This window comes from Nyctereutes procyonoides, unplaced genomic scaffold (genome assembly GCF_905146905.1).
Source record: "Nyctereutes procyonoides isolate TBG_1078 unplaced genomic scaffold, NYPRO_anot_genome, whole genome shotgun sequence".
Lineage (NCBI taxonomy): Eukaryota > Metazoa > Chordata > Mammalia > Carnivora > Canidae > Nyctereutes > Nyctereutes procyonoides.
In genome coordinates, this window is record NW_026575120.1 from 27,350,617 (window position 1) to 27,363,457 (window position 12,841).

The following is a 12,841-nucleotide window of genomic DNA, read 5'->3' on the forward strand; positions in this document are numbered from 1 at the left end:
TATTTTTCTAATATACTCGTAAAAGGGCTCTGAATTCAAGGTAACAAACCTTCTGGAAGAATTAGCTCAGGCTCTTTTGTTTAAACTCAATCTTTTCCCTGTAGAACCTCAATGTATATTTTAGAATTTTCTTCCAATACTTTAGGACTCACTTAAACTTCTAGTCCTAATACGACGATTTCCTTTTGTTGCTGCAGGGACCTAGAAATGCAACAAAGTTATGAGCTAGAAGTTTTTCAGTTTTTGAATGTCAGTCAAAACCAAAACCAAAAAAAAAAAAAAAAAAAAAGGAAATTCCAGGAATTAAATTGGAATACAAAGTAGTCTTCATTTCACAGGACTCCCTCTATCGTTAATCCTCACGAGAATGAACACAGAAAGGAAGCTACTCCCTTACTGTATAATGAAAATCGTGATTTTTGGAATGCTTTTTCCAAATCAAAAAGCTCTCGAAACTAGTTCTTTCTCTCTCCTCTTTCCTGGTTTCGAGTAAAAGACCCTTCTTAGTAGATGATCTGGTACCTAACGAGCACTGCTGGTTGGCTGCACACACACGTACAACAACACGAACCCAACAAGTAGAACCAAACGTCACTCTCCTTTCACGGCGTTTGTCGTTTCTAATGGCTGAGTAATATTCCATCGTATCATAGACCACAGCTTCTTTTGTTGTTGTTGTTGTTGTTGTTGTTGTTGTTGTTGTTTTCTCAACTTTATAGAGGTGGTGGGGGGAGTCAGGGAAGGAAGAGGTGTGGACTTGAAGGTTTTTGATTTTTTAATGCAAAATAATTTATTTTGTGTTTGATACCAGATGAGACGATAAGGGTGATGGTGCACATGCCCATACGCCGGCTCCAGGTGAAGTGCTCTAGGCTTCGGGCTCACTCTGCTACCTAAGAAGGTCTTTCTCAGCTTCAGCTCTACACAATGCTTGTGACTCAGCGCCTTGCGGGGTTGGGCATTATGTAAACTTTCACAGACTTGCTGAAGGGGATGGTGCCCTCCATGCTGGTTTCCACCTGGGGTGACACTTTGCCACCTTCAATCCGGGGGGGGGGGTTGGAATGCGGGAATTAGAGTTGTAGGCCAGTAGCAGTCTCACTTCCACCTGGCATGGTTCTGTCCAGGCAGTATGGGAGAGGTACACCTGAGTGATAAGCTGGTGGCGCCCTGGGCCAGGATTCTGCAAGTCTGCCGGCTTAGGATGAATCCTCTGAGCCTGGCCATCTGGATAGAAGACATGGACCTTCACAGCTCTCTCAGGGTCCTGCACATGTTCCAGGGTCGCATCGACATCCAGGGCCACAACCAATCCAGATGTAAACCGCAAAGGGTTGTCTGACTCGCCTGCTGGCTCAATGATGGTGGCTGAAGTGTGTTCCATCTGCTCTGGAAGGGGGAGGTGCAAGAAGGTACTCTGCCTCAGCATGGTCTGTAGAATTTTGACCACTTCCACAGGTTTGGATGTCATGAGTCGGGGCATAAGGTCAAGACGTTTGTCCACAAAGCTGTCCTGTAGGTGGGGGCAAATCAGCAATAAAACACCTCTGAAAAAAGTCCACTTCCTGTAAAAAGTTTTCACACATCCCAAATAAGGGGTCAACTCTTCGAGTAGTCTGTGCTGTTACTATAAGTTGCAAGGCTTTGGCCTGCAGCCTCATGTGATGTATAATCACTCCCTGTTTCTTCTCCACACCACTGTACATGAAGTCCATTTTGCAGGTCTCTTCCATGATGTTTTGCTGCCGCGGAGGCCAAGTCACTCTGCTTCAAATACAAAGGGGCAGCCACATTCCACAGCTTTCCTTGCAAGGCCTTGATGAGAAGAAGCTGACACCGAAGATAGGTAGCCAAGAAGTCAGCAACTCCTGCTAGTTCAGACTGAAGTTCTCCAAGTCTTTGCAGATCCCGGATGGTGAACTCCAGCAGCTTCTGGGTTCCCTGAGGGTCCTGGTGCTCTGAAGACTGTACACCCTTTCAGGGCTCTGCTGCAGGAACTGATGGGACAGGTCCTCATGGGGCGCAATACCAGGAGAAATGGACGATGACACTAGTTTTCTACCTGGTAACCTTAAGGCAGGAACAAGATGAGAAAGACTGTCTCGGAGGTAGGCATAATGCCTGAAGGTATGATCTGAGAACAGTGCCTGCATTGTTGGACAGGTTGTAGCAGCATTAAAAATAAGAACCAAAACTGCAATGTAAGCTGGGTCATCCATGTCTGGTTCAGCCGTGTCAAAAAATGGATGTGTGCTCAGGAGCTCTGGCACCAAGGGAAGCACCAGGGTTGGATGCCGACTTCCCAGAAACTTCAAGCACTTCCATACAGAGTCCCTATCAGTAGGGTACTTGGTTAAATTTTTCAGCAGCTCCACCAGTGCAAGATGAATCCCTTCTTTAGTCGAAACATTAGTACAGCATAAAAGTTCGTGAAGAGCCAGCCTCTCGAATATCTCTGGACAAATCCTCTAACACAGCCAGGATCTCGGAGAGTGATATTATTAGAAATTTTTCTCATGCTGTGTATGGACTGCAGGCGTACTTCCTCAATTTCATCATTAAACATGTCAACCGGGAAATCAGGGCGGTATTTCTCCACAAAAGAAGGTGAAGATTGGGCCAGCATGCAGAGAGCCTCCACAGCAGCAATGTGGACCTCATACATCTCATCTTCCAATCCATGAACAAAGGCTCCACAAGCTCCTGACTCAATCAAGTTCACAGCTCCTGTATCTATTTCTTCCTTGGGAGCATCACCTCCCCACCTTCTGCCACTGGAAAACTCTCCTGACCTGTGAAGTTCCTTGGCACGTTCATGTGTAGTGCGTTTTCTCCTGAGATCTGACATGAGCTTCTTGTCGAGCGTCTGCTCCAAGAAATCAGAACTGACTTGTTCCATTGAGCCCAATAGCTTTGCAGCCTGAACTCCAACCACCCAGGAGCCATCACTGACCACGGGACAAATTTTTCCACATGCATCATCAACTAAGCGAGTTTCTTCATTAGAAGAAGGAATGGGGACAGTGCTTTCAGGATAGAGCTGACTGACAGCCCAGATAAGTTGGACTGCAGCACTGCGCACTTGTTCATAGTCATCAGACAACAATTTACAGGCCTGATTATAAATTGCTTGGTGTAATTTCAGTCCTCTTTCATGAAGCTGCAACATGGCTTTTATACCTGCTGCTCTGACATGTGGGTCTTGGTCACTGAAGTAATCCCCTATAATCTTCTGGACATCTCTGACAGCTAGGCCTTCTCCATCTTTTGTGACACTTGTCTCCATAGAGCCAAGATTGCCATGTAATTGCAGGCACTTATTTGTTACACCATGAGACGTGTCTGTGAGGTGCTTGCAGGCTACATCAACTAATCCCATCTGGATAGCTTGATTCTCTGGGAGTTTGGTGCCAGTTGTCTGGGAGCAAGGTGTCCAACAGTTGAGCAAGGACTTGATGAGACTTTTCATTCTGCAGGATGTTAATGGCATCATCCATAACGCAGTCTGGTGAAAATCCTGCAGTCTTTGATAATAAACCCAACAATGATGCAATTTTCAGTCTCACAGATGGATCATTCTCCTTATAATAATGTTCCAAGAGAATCCTGACTACTCCTTCCACACTTACTGCTTCAACAGGCTTTCTGGCAAACTGGAGTAGATACTGCAAAGCATCCGCTGGGGAGGGAGCTTTACACCGATCTACGTGGAGTGCTGCAGATTTACTTGGTTTTGTCAATCGCAGTTTCTTGGTTGCAATTTCCTCCTGTTGTTGCTGGACCACCTTAGTGAATTCCTTGTACACTCGTTTCTTTAGGTGAGCCGCCATGACTGCCCGCCACACCACAGCTTCTTGATCCATCATCTTTCGATGGACACAGAAGCTCCTTCCGCAGTTTGCCTATTGTGGACATTGCTGCAATAAACATTGGGGTGCAGCTGTCCCGGTTATTATGCTGAGTGAAAACAGTCAATCGGAAAAGGACAGACATTATATGGTCTCACTCATTTGGGAAATATAAAAATTAGTGAAAGGGAATAAAGGCAAAGGAGAGAAAATGAGTGAAAGTATCAGTGAGGGTGACAAAACAGGAGACACCTAACTCTGGGAAACAAACAAGGGGTAGTGGAAGGGGAAGTGGGTGGTGGGGTGGGGTGACTGGGTGATGGGCCATGAGGGGGGCTCTTGGCGGGATGAGCACTGGGTGTTGCGCTATATGTGGACAAATTGAACTCCAATAAAAATTAAAAATTCAAAAAAAAGAAAATGGGCCCTTTATGTAAATAAGCAAACATTTAACTGATGTATTCATTAGGTCCAATAAATGGAAATGTATGGCACTAAAAAAAAAAAAAAAACAAAAAAAAAGACACCAGGGAAATCTTCAGGGTTCTAAAGAATGTCATTGTTTTTCAAAAGATATCCGAATGATATAAACAGGAACATCACAAGTACAGAAGGAAAAGCTGCCGGAGGCACCGATATGAACAATTTCCCTACTACATTAAATGCCGTAGATCATTATGAGAAAGATTGGAATGCATCAGTAAATAAGAATCTTTAAGTCTTGGACACAGTTATTTTTTTAACATAAGCAAATATGCAATAATGTATTTCAAATGTGAAAAAGTACCTGTACCCACGGCCACCCTGGAGGAAGAGCACGCCAAGGGGCATGCTATCAGGATCCCCCACATGACGGAGCAGCCACTTGCCTCAGTGGAGCAACCGACCTCGGGCACTGAGCAACATCCTAAACGAAATCAAGAACCCAGCAGAGCTACTACAATGGGGCGAGCTGAAGCTTATGGGCCTGAGCAGTTCGAGCCGGGCATGGCAGTCAGTGCTGAGTTCTTGGCCCGAGCCGAGATGCCAGCTGCTGAGGCCAAGACAATTTACATGGCAGTCACACCTCTGATTCACTGTCCCGACCTGGAGGAACCACCTGCACACTTGGCCACCCTGCAAGAAGAGCTCCCCCAGGGCGCCCACGATCAATGTCCCCGGCATGCCATGCCAAAGGAGTCACCTGCCTAAGTGCAGCAACCAGCTTCGGCCCCTGAGCAACATCATGAACCACGTCAGCAGCCCACCCCAGCTCCGAAGGTGGGGGCTGATGAAGCTTCTGGGCCTGAGGTGATCGAGCTGGGCGGGACTGTCGGTGCTGAGTGCTTGGCCAGAGCGCAGATGCCAGCTGCTGAGTCGAAGCCAATGCACGAGGTGGTCACACCTCTATTCACTCTCCCGACAAGGAGGACCCACCTGCAATCTTGGCCACCCTCGCGGTAGATCATGTCCCGGCGCATGATAACAGGGTCCGCCACATGCCGGAGTGGCCACCCGGCTCAGTGGAGCAACTAGCGTCCGCCCCTGTGCAATATCCTGAACCACCTCAACAACCGGCCCCAGCTCCTACCTCGGGGCCTGCTAAAGCTTCAGGGCCAGAGGTGATCGAGCTGGTCACAGCTCGAACCGAGATGCCAGCTGCTGAGACCAAACCAATGCACGTGGTGGTAATACCTCTGACTCACTGTTCCGATATGCAAGAGCTACTTGTACCCGTGGCCACCCTGGAGGAAGAGCACGCCCAGGTGCATGCTATCGGGTTCCCGCACATGCCGGAGCAGCCACCTGCCTCACTGGAGCGAACGACTTTGGCCACTGAGCTCCATCCTGAACCAAATCAAGAGCCCGCCACAGAGACTACAGTGAGGCCAGCTGAAGCTTCTGGAGATGGAATACTTCCAAACTCGTTCTATGAGGCCACCATCACCTTAAGTCCAAAAGCAGACAAAGACCCCACCCCACCAAAAAGGAGAGTGATAGAACGATGTCCCCGATGAACACGGATGCAAACATTCTCAACAAGATACAAGCCAATACAATCCAACGGTACATTGAGAAGTTACTCACGGTGACCAGGTGGCATTTATCCCCGGGACGCAAGGCTGGTTCAACACTCGTCAAACACTCCGTGTGACTGATCAGATCTGCAAGAGAAAAAACAAGAACCAGGTGATCCTCTCAATAGATGCAGAGAAAGCATTTGACAAAATACGACATCCATTCCTGATCCAAAAGCTTCAGAGTATAGGGATAGAGGGAACGTTCCTCAGCATCTTCAAAGCCGTCTACGAAAAGCCCACAGCAAATTATCATTCCCAAGGGGGAAACGCTGGGAGCCTTTCCCCGAAGAAGATCAGGAATGAGACACGGATGTCCACTCTCACCACTGCAATTCAACATAACACTAGACATCGTAGCCTCAGCAATCAGGCAACAAAAAGAAATAAAAGGCATTCAGATCGGCCTAGAAGAAGTCAAACTCTCCCTCTTCGCAGATGACATGATACCGTACACCTAGAAAACCCAAAAGACTCCACCCCAAGACTGCTAGGACTCATACAGCAAATTCGGCAGTGTGGCAGGGTACAAAATCAATGCCCAGAAATCAGTGGCCTTTCTAGACGCTAACGATGAGACTGAGGAAAGAGAAATTAAGGAGTCAACCCCATTTACGATGGCACCCAAAAGCATGTGCTACCTAGGAATCAACCTAACGAAAGAGGTAAAGGATCTCAACCCGAAAAACGACAGAACACGTCTGAAAGAGACTGAGGAAGACAAAGAGATGGAAAACTATTCCATGCTCATGGATCCGAAGAATGAATATTGGGAAAATGTCAACATGGGCAATTTACACAATTAACGCAATCCCTATCAAAAATACCACGGACTCTCTTCACAGAGCTGGAACAGATCATCTGAAGATTTGTGTGGAATCAGAAAGGACCCCGGATGGCCACGGGAATAGTAGCCAAGAAAACCACAGTGGGGGGCAGCACAATGCCGGATTTCAGGTTGCACCGCAAAGCTGTGCTCACCAAGACAGTGTGGTACAGGCACAAAACCAGACACATCCATCAATGGAACAGAAGAGGAATGCAGAAGTGGACCCTCAACTCTACGGTCAAGACCATATATTCTACCAAGCAGGAGAGACCATCCACTGGAAAAAAGACAAGTCTCTTCCATAAATGCCACTGGGAATGCTGGACAGCCACATGCAGAGGAGGGAAACTGGACCACTGCCTCACACCAGACACAAAGATAAACTCAAAATGGATGAAAGATGTAAATGTGAGACGAGATTCCATCAAAACCCTGGGGGAGAACACAGGCAACGCCCTTCCCGAACTTGGCCACAGCAACTTCTTGCAAGATACACCCATGAAGGCCAGAGAAACAAAAGCAGAGATGAACTATTGGGACTTCATCAGGATGAGAAGCTTCCGCACAGCCAAAGAGACACTCAACAAAACCCACAGACAATCTCCAGAATGGGAGAAGCTACTTGCAAATGACCCGTCGGATAAAGGGCCAGCATCCAAGATCTCTAAAGAACCTATTCAACTCAACAGCAGAGAAACCAAGAGTGCCACCCTGAAATGGGCAAAAGACACCAACAGAAACGTCACACAGGAAGACACAGACGTGGCCAACAAGCACACGAGACGATGCTCCGCATCGCCGGCCATCAGGGAAATACAGAGCGAAAGCACAATGAGATACCACCTCACACCGGTGAGAATGGGGAACACGAACCAGACAGGAAACAACAAATGTTGGAGAGGATGTGGAGAAAGGGGAACGCTTTCAAAATTCACAAGTTTCAGAAATCGCCATACTCACCTGACAGGGACCAAGGGGAGGTGGGCGTGCACCCGGCGAGCCTGGGGAGCTTGGGAATGGGGGAAGGGGGGAAGGGGGGCAGGGGCTGAAGGGGGAAGGGGGAAAGAGGACGGGGGGGAGGGGGGAGGGGAGGAGGGGGGAGGAGGAAGAGCCAAGGGCCTTGGGGGCGCTCCTGGGGCCCAGCCACCCAGGCCCTCAAGCCACCGCCCCAAGGCCGTACCCTGACGGTGGACGGTGCCTGCACCCTAATCCCTCTGAGGGGCTCCCTGAGCCCCGGGGGAGGGGCCCCGCACCCTCCCTGAGCCGCCCGGAGGAGACCTGGCCTGACCCGGAGGAGGCCCCACCGCACCCCCCTCTGCCAACAGGTCCCGCCCCTCCTCCCCGGCGAAACCTCCTGCCACAGCCGGTCCCAGGTCGCCGCATCTGCACCCAGCTCCTCCCGCGGCCACGCCCTGGTCCCCTTCGGGCCACGCTCGGGGTCAGGTGCCTGGGCAAGCTCTGGCGGCCCCCCGGACCCCGCCCCCGGCCGCTCCCCCCACAGAGGTGCCACAGACAGGCCCACCCCCAGCAATAAACCTAACCAAAGAGGCAGAAGATCTATACTCTTAAAGCTATAGAACACTCATGAAAGAAATTGAAGCGAACACAAAGGAATGGAAAAAATTCCATGCTCGTGGATTTGAAGAACACATATGGTTAAAATATCTGTACTACCCAAAGCAATCCACACATGTAATGTAATTCGTATCAAAATACCACCAGCACTTTTCACAGAGCTAGAACAAACAATCCCCAAATTTGTATGGAACCACAAAAAAACCCAAATAGCTAAAGCAATCTTGAAAAAGAAAGCAAAGTGGGAGGCATCACAATTCTGGACTTCTAGCTGTATTACAAAGCTGCGATCAAGACACTATGGTACTGGCACAAAAATAGACACATAGATCAGCGGAACAGAATAGAGAGCCCAGAAATGGATCCTCAACTCTATGGTCAACTAATCCTTAACAAAGCAAGAGAGAACATCCAAAAAGACTGTCTCTTCAACAAATGGTGTAGGGAAAACTGGACAGCCACATGCAGAAGAATGAAACTGGACCACTTTCTTACATACCACAGACCAGTTAATTTATTCAAAATAAATTTGAAACCATAAAAATCCCAGAAGACAAACAGAGTAACCTCCCTGATATTGGCCATAGTAATTTCTTCCTAGACATGTCTCCAGAGGAAAGGGAAACAAAGCTAAAAGTGAACTACTGGGACTTCATCAAGATAAAAATCTTCTGCACAATGAAGGAAACAATCAATGAAACTAAAAGGCAGCCTACAGAATGGGACAAAATGTTTACAAATGACATACCTGATAAAGGGTTAGGATCCAAAATCTATAGAGAACTTATCAAACTCAACACCCAAAAAACAAATAATCCAGCTGGAAATAGGCAGAAGAGATGAACAGACATTTTTCCAAACAAGCCACACAGATGGCCAACAGACACATGAAAAGATATTCAACATCACTCATCATCAGGGAAATACAAATCAAACCATGATGAGACATCATCTCACCCCTGTCAGAATGGCCAAAATTAACAACACAAGAAGCAGCAAGTGTCGGTGAGTATGTAGAGAAAGGGGAACCCTCTTTCATTGCTGGTGGGAATGAAAACTGGTACAGCCACTCTGGAAAACAGTATGGAGTTTCCTCAAAGAGTTAAAATAGAACTACCCTAAGATCCAGCAATTGCACTACTAGGTATTTACCCAAAATATACAAAAATACTGATTCGAAGGGGTATATGCCCCCTGATGTTTATAGCAGCATTATCAACAATAGCCATACTATCAAGAGAGCCTAAATGTTTATCGACGTGCATGGATGAAGATGTGGTCTCACCCCAGTGAGAATGGTGAAAATTAACAAGACAGGAAACAACACATCGTTGGAGAGGATGCGGAGAAAGGGGGACCCTCCTGCACTATTGGTGGGAACGTGAACTGGTGCAGCCACTCTGGAAAACTGTGTGGAGGCTCCCCAAGAAGTTAAAAATAGAGCTGCCCTACGGCCCAGCAAGTGCACTGCTGGGGATTTACCCCAAAGATTCAGATGCAGTGAACCGCTGGGACACCTGCACCCCGATGTTTCTAGCAGCAATGTCCACAATAGCCAAACTGGGAAGGAGCCTCGGATGTCCACCGAAAGATGAATGGATAAAGATGTGGTCTATGTATACAATGGAATATTACTCCGCCATCAGAAAGGACAAATACCCACCATTTGCTTCAATGTGGATGGAACTGGAAGGTATTATGATGACTGAAAATGTCAATTGGAGAAGGACAATCATCATATGGTTTCACTTATATGTGGAATATAAGAAACTGAAAGAGATTATAAGGGAAAGGAGGGGAACTGAGTGGGAAAAATTAGAGAGGGAGACAAACCATGAGAGACTCCTAACTCTGGGAAAGAAACAAAGGGTTGCAGAAGGGGAGGTGGGTGGGGGGGATGGGGTAACTGGGTGACTGAGGAGGGCACTTGGTTGGACGACCACTGGATGTTATACTATATGGTGGAAAATCGAACTTTAATAAAAACAAGTGTAAAAACAAAAACAAAAAAGATGTGGTCTATATATACAAAGGAATACTACTTGGCCATCAAAAAGAATGAAATCTTGCCATTTGCAACATCCTGGTTGGAGCTAGAGCGTATTATGCTAAGTGAAATAAGTCAGTCAGAGAAAGACAAACACCATATAATTTCACTCATGTACAGAATTTAAGAAATGAAACAGATGAACACAGGGAGAGAAAAGAGAGGACGCAAACCAGGAAACAGATTCTTAGCTACAGAGAACACGCTGAGGGTTGCTGAGGGGAAGGGAGAGAGGGAGTGGTGGTATTAAGGAGGGCACCTGTGATGAGCACTGAGCATTATGTGTAAGTGATGGATCACTAAATACTACCCTTGAAACTAATAATAGCTATATTTAACCATCGAATTTATATAAAAACTTGAAACCTAAAAGAAATAATACAACAAAGAATGCAGCTAATAAAAAGAGGAAGGGAAAAAGAAGAGGGAGAGCAAGAGAGACAAATGAATTATTACTATTAATAAAGTAATAAATACTAATTATAAATGGAATAATAAATACTCTTTTATATTTTAATAGAATAACAAAAACATTTAATCCAAAGCAGGCAGAAAAAGAGGGAAAAAACCACAAAGAACAGATGGGCAGACATGACAAATAGGAGACAGCAAGGTAAAAGATTAAAATCCAATGCATCAATAATCATATTAATTATAAATGCTCTGAACAGCTCAATTTAAAAAGCAGAGATTTATAAGTTGGATAAGAAGGCAAGGTCCAATTGTATGTTGGTCCAATTGTGTTCTGCTTATGAGAAACCCACCTTAAGTAAAAATATATAAATAAGTTAAAAGTAAAATGATGGAAAAAATATATAAAGGGAGCAGGATTACCTATATAATATCATGTAAAGTATACTGCAGAGCCAAGCACATTACCTGGGAAAAGCAGCTCTTTCCATAGTGATAAAGGGGACAAAGGTTCCAACTTACCAAGAGGACAGACTCATCCTAAACATTTATTATGCACCTAATAATGAATTGCCAAAATACACGAAGGAAAAATTGGTAGAACCGCACAAAATTCTGTCTACGGGTACAACGGGAGATTTCAACATCATTCTCTCAAAAATTGGTAGAATATCTGGGCATAAAGTCCATTAGGGCATAGAAGACCTATGAGCATCCTCGGCCAGGGTGGCCTCATTGGCATTCATGAAACACGCCATCGAAAAAAATAAAAAATTAAAAAATTAAAATAAATTTAAAAAACCCACACCATCCAACAGCCACAAAATGGAACAGGGATGATAGAATTCTCAAGAATCAGTTCAGCAGCTTAACCGAGCCACCCACGTGCCCCTCTTTCTCAAGAAATCTAAAAGAATTCAAGGCATAATCCCTGACCACAGTATAACTAAGGAGAAGTCAGTAACAGAAAGATCCCTGGGAAATCTTCAACAAAAGAATGTATGTCTTCATAATTCTTGGGAAGAAGAAAGAAGAAAGAAGAAGAAGAACAACAACAACAACAGCAACAAAGATCTTTGAGCCAAAGGAAAATGAAATGACATTTAATGTCAAAATTCGTGAATTAAGCAGCACTTGGAGGAAAATGTATAATAAAACCGCTGAGTTAGAGAAAGTACAAATCATCTTGAGAAACTAGAGAACATGAGTAAATTAACCCCAAAGTTTTCAGAAGAAAATAAAGATCAGAGTAGAATTCAATGACATTGGAAACTCAAAATAACAGAGAAAGATCAATAAGACCAAAAGCTATTTCTTGAGATCAATAAAATGTATCAACTTCTAGTCACACTGATAAAAAAAAAAAAGAGTCTACACAATCCTACATCAGGAGAGAGGGGATGTCACCACAAATCCTACAAATGGTAAAGTGGGTAAGAAGGGAATAGTAAAAACAAGTTTGTGATAATCGAATGAACAACGTTCAGGCAATGACATAAATTCCCAAAACTACCTCAAAAAAGAAAAAAAAAAGGAAAGCCTTATGGCCCTTTATCTTTAGAGAAGCTCATTTTAGTTAAAACCTTCCTACTCTAAAGACAGACGTACAAATCCAAGCCGAAGGGCTTCACTTCCCAGAACGTCTGAGGAAGAAATGGTACCAATTCTACGAACTCTTCCAGGAACCCACAAAGGAAGGAACAGATCCCCCCTGGCGAGGCCTGCTTGGCTCTGACCTCAAAGCCTTGTCTGGCCTAGAAAATGAGAGAACAACCTATATGCTGGCAAACTGAACACCAATAGAAAATAAATTCACAAAAATAAATAAATAAATAAATAAATAAATAAATAAATAAGAAAAAAGAAAACGAGAGAACAACCTATACGTTGGCAAACTGAACACCAATAGAAAATAAATTCACAAAAATAAATAAATAAATAAATAAATAAATAAATAGAAAAGAAAATGAGAGAACAACCTATACGTTGGCAAACTGAACACCAATAGAAAATAAATCTACAAAAATAAATAAATAAATAAATGAACAAATAAATAAATAAATGAATGAATAAA

General features: G+C 45.0%; 1 pseudogene; it reads right to left on the reverse strand.

The window, feature by feature from the left end:
• Positions 1–938: 938 nt before the first annotated feature.
• LOC129516020 (integrator complex subunit 4-like) lies at positions 939–3,830 on the reverse strand (annotated as a pseudogene).
• Between the last annotated feature and the right edge of the window lie 9,011 nt (positions 3,831–12,841).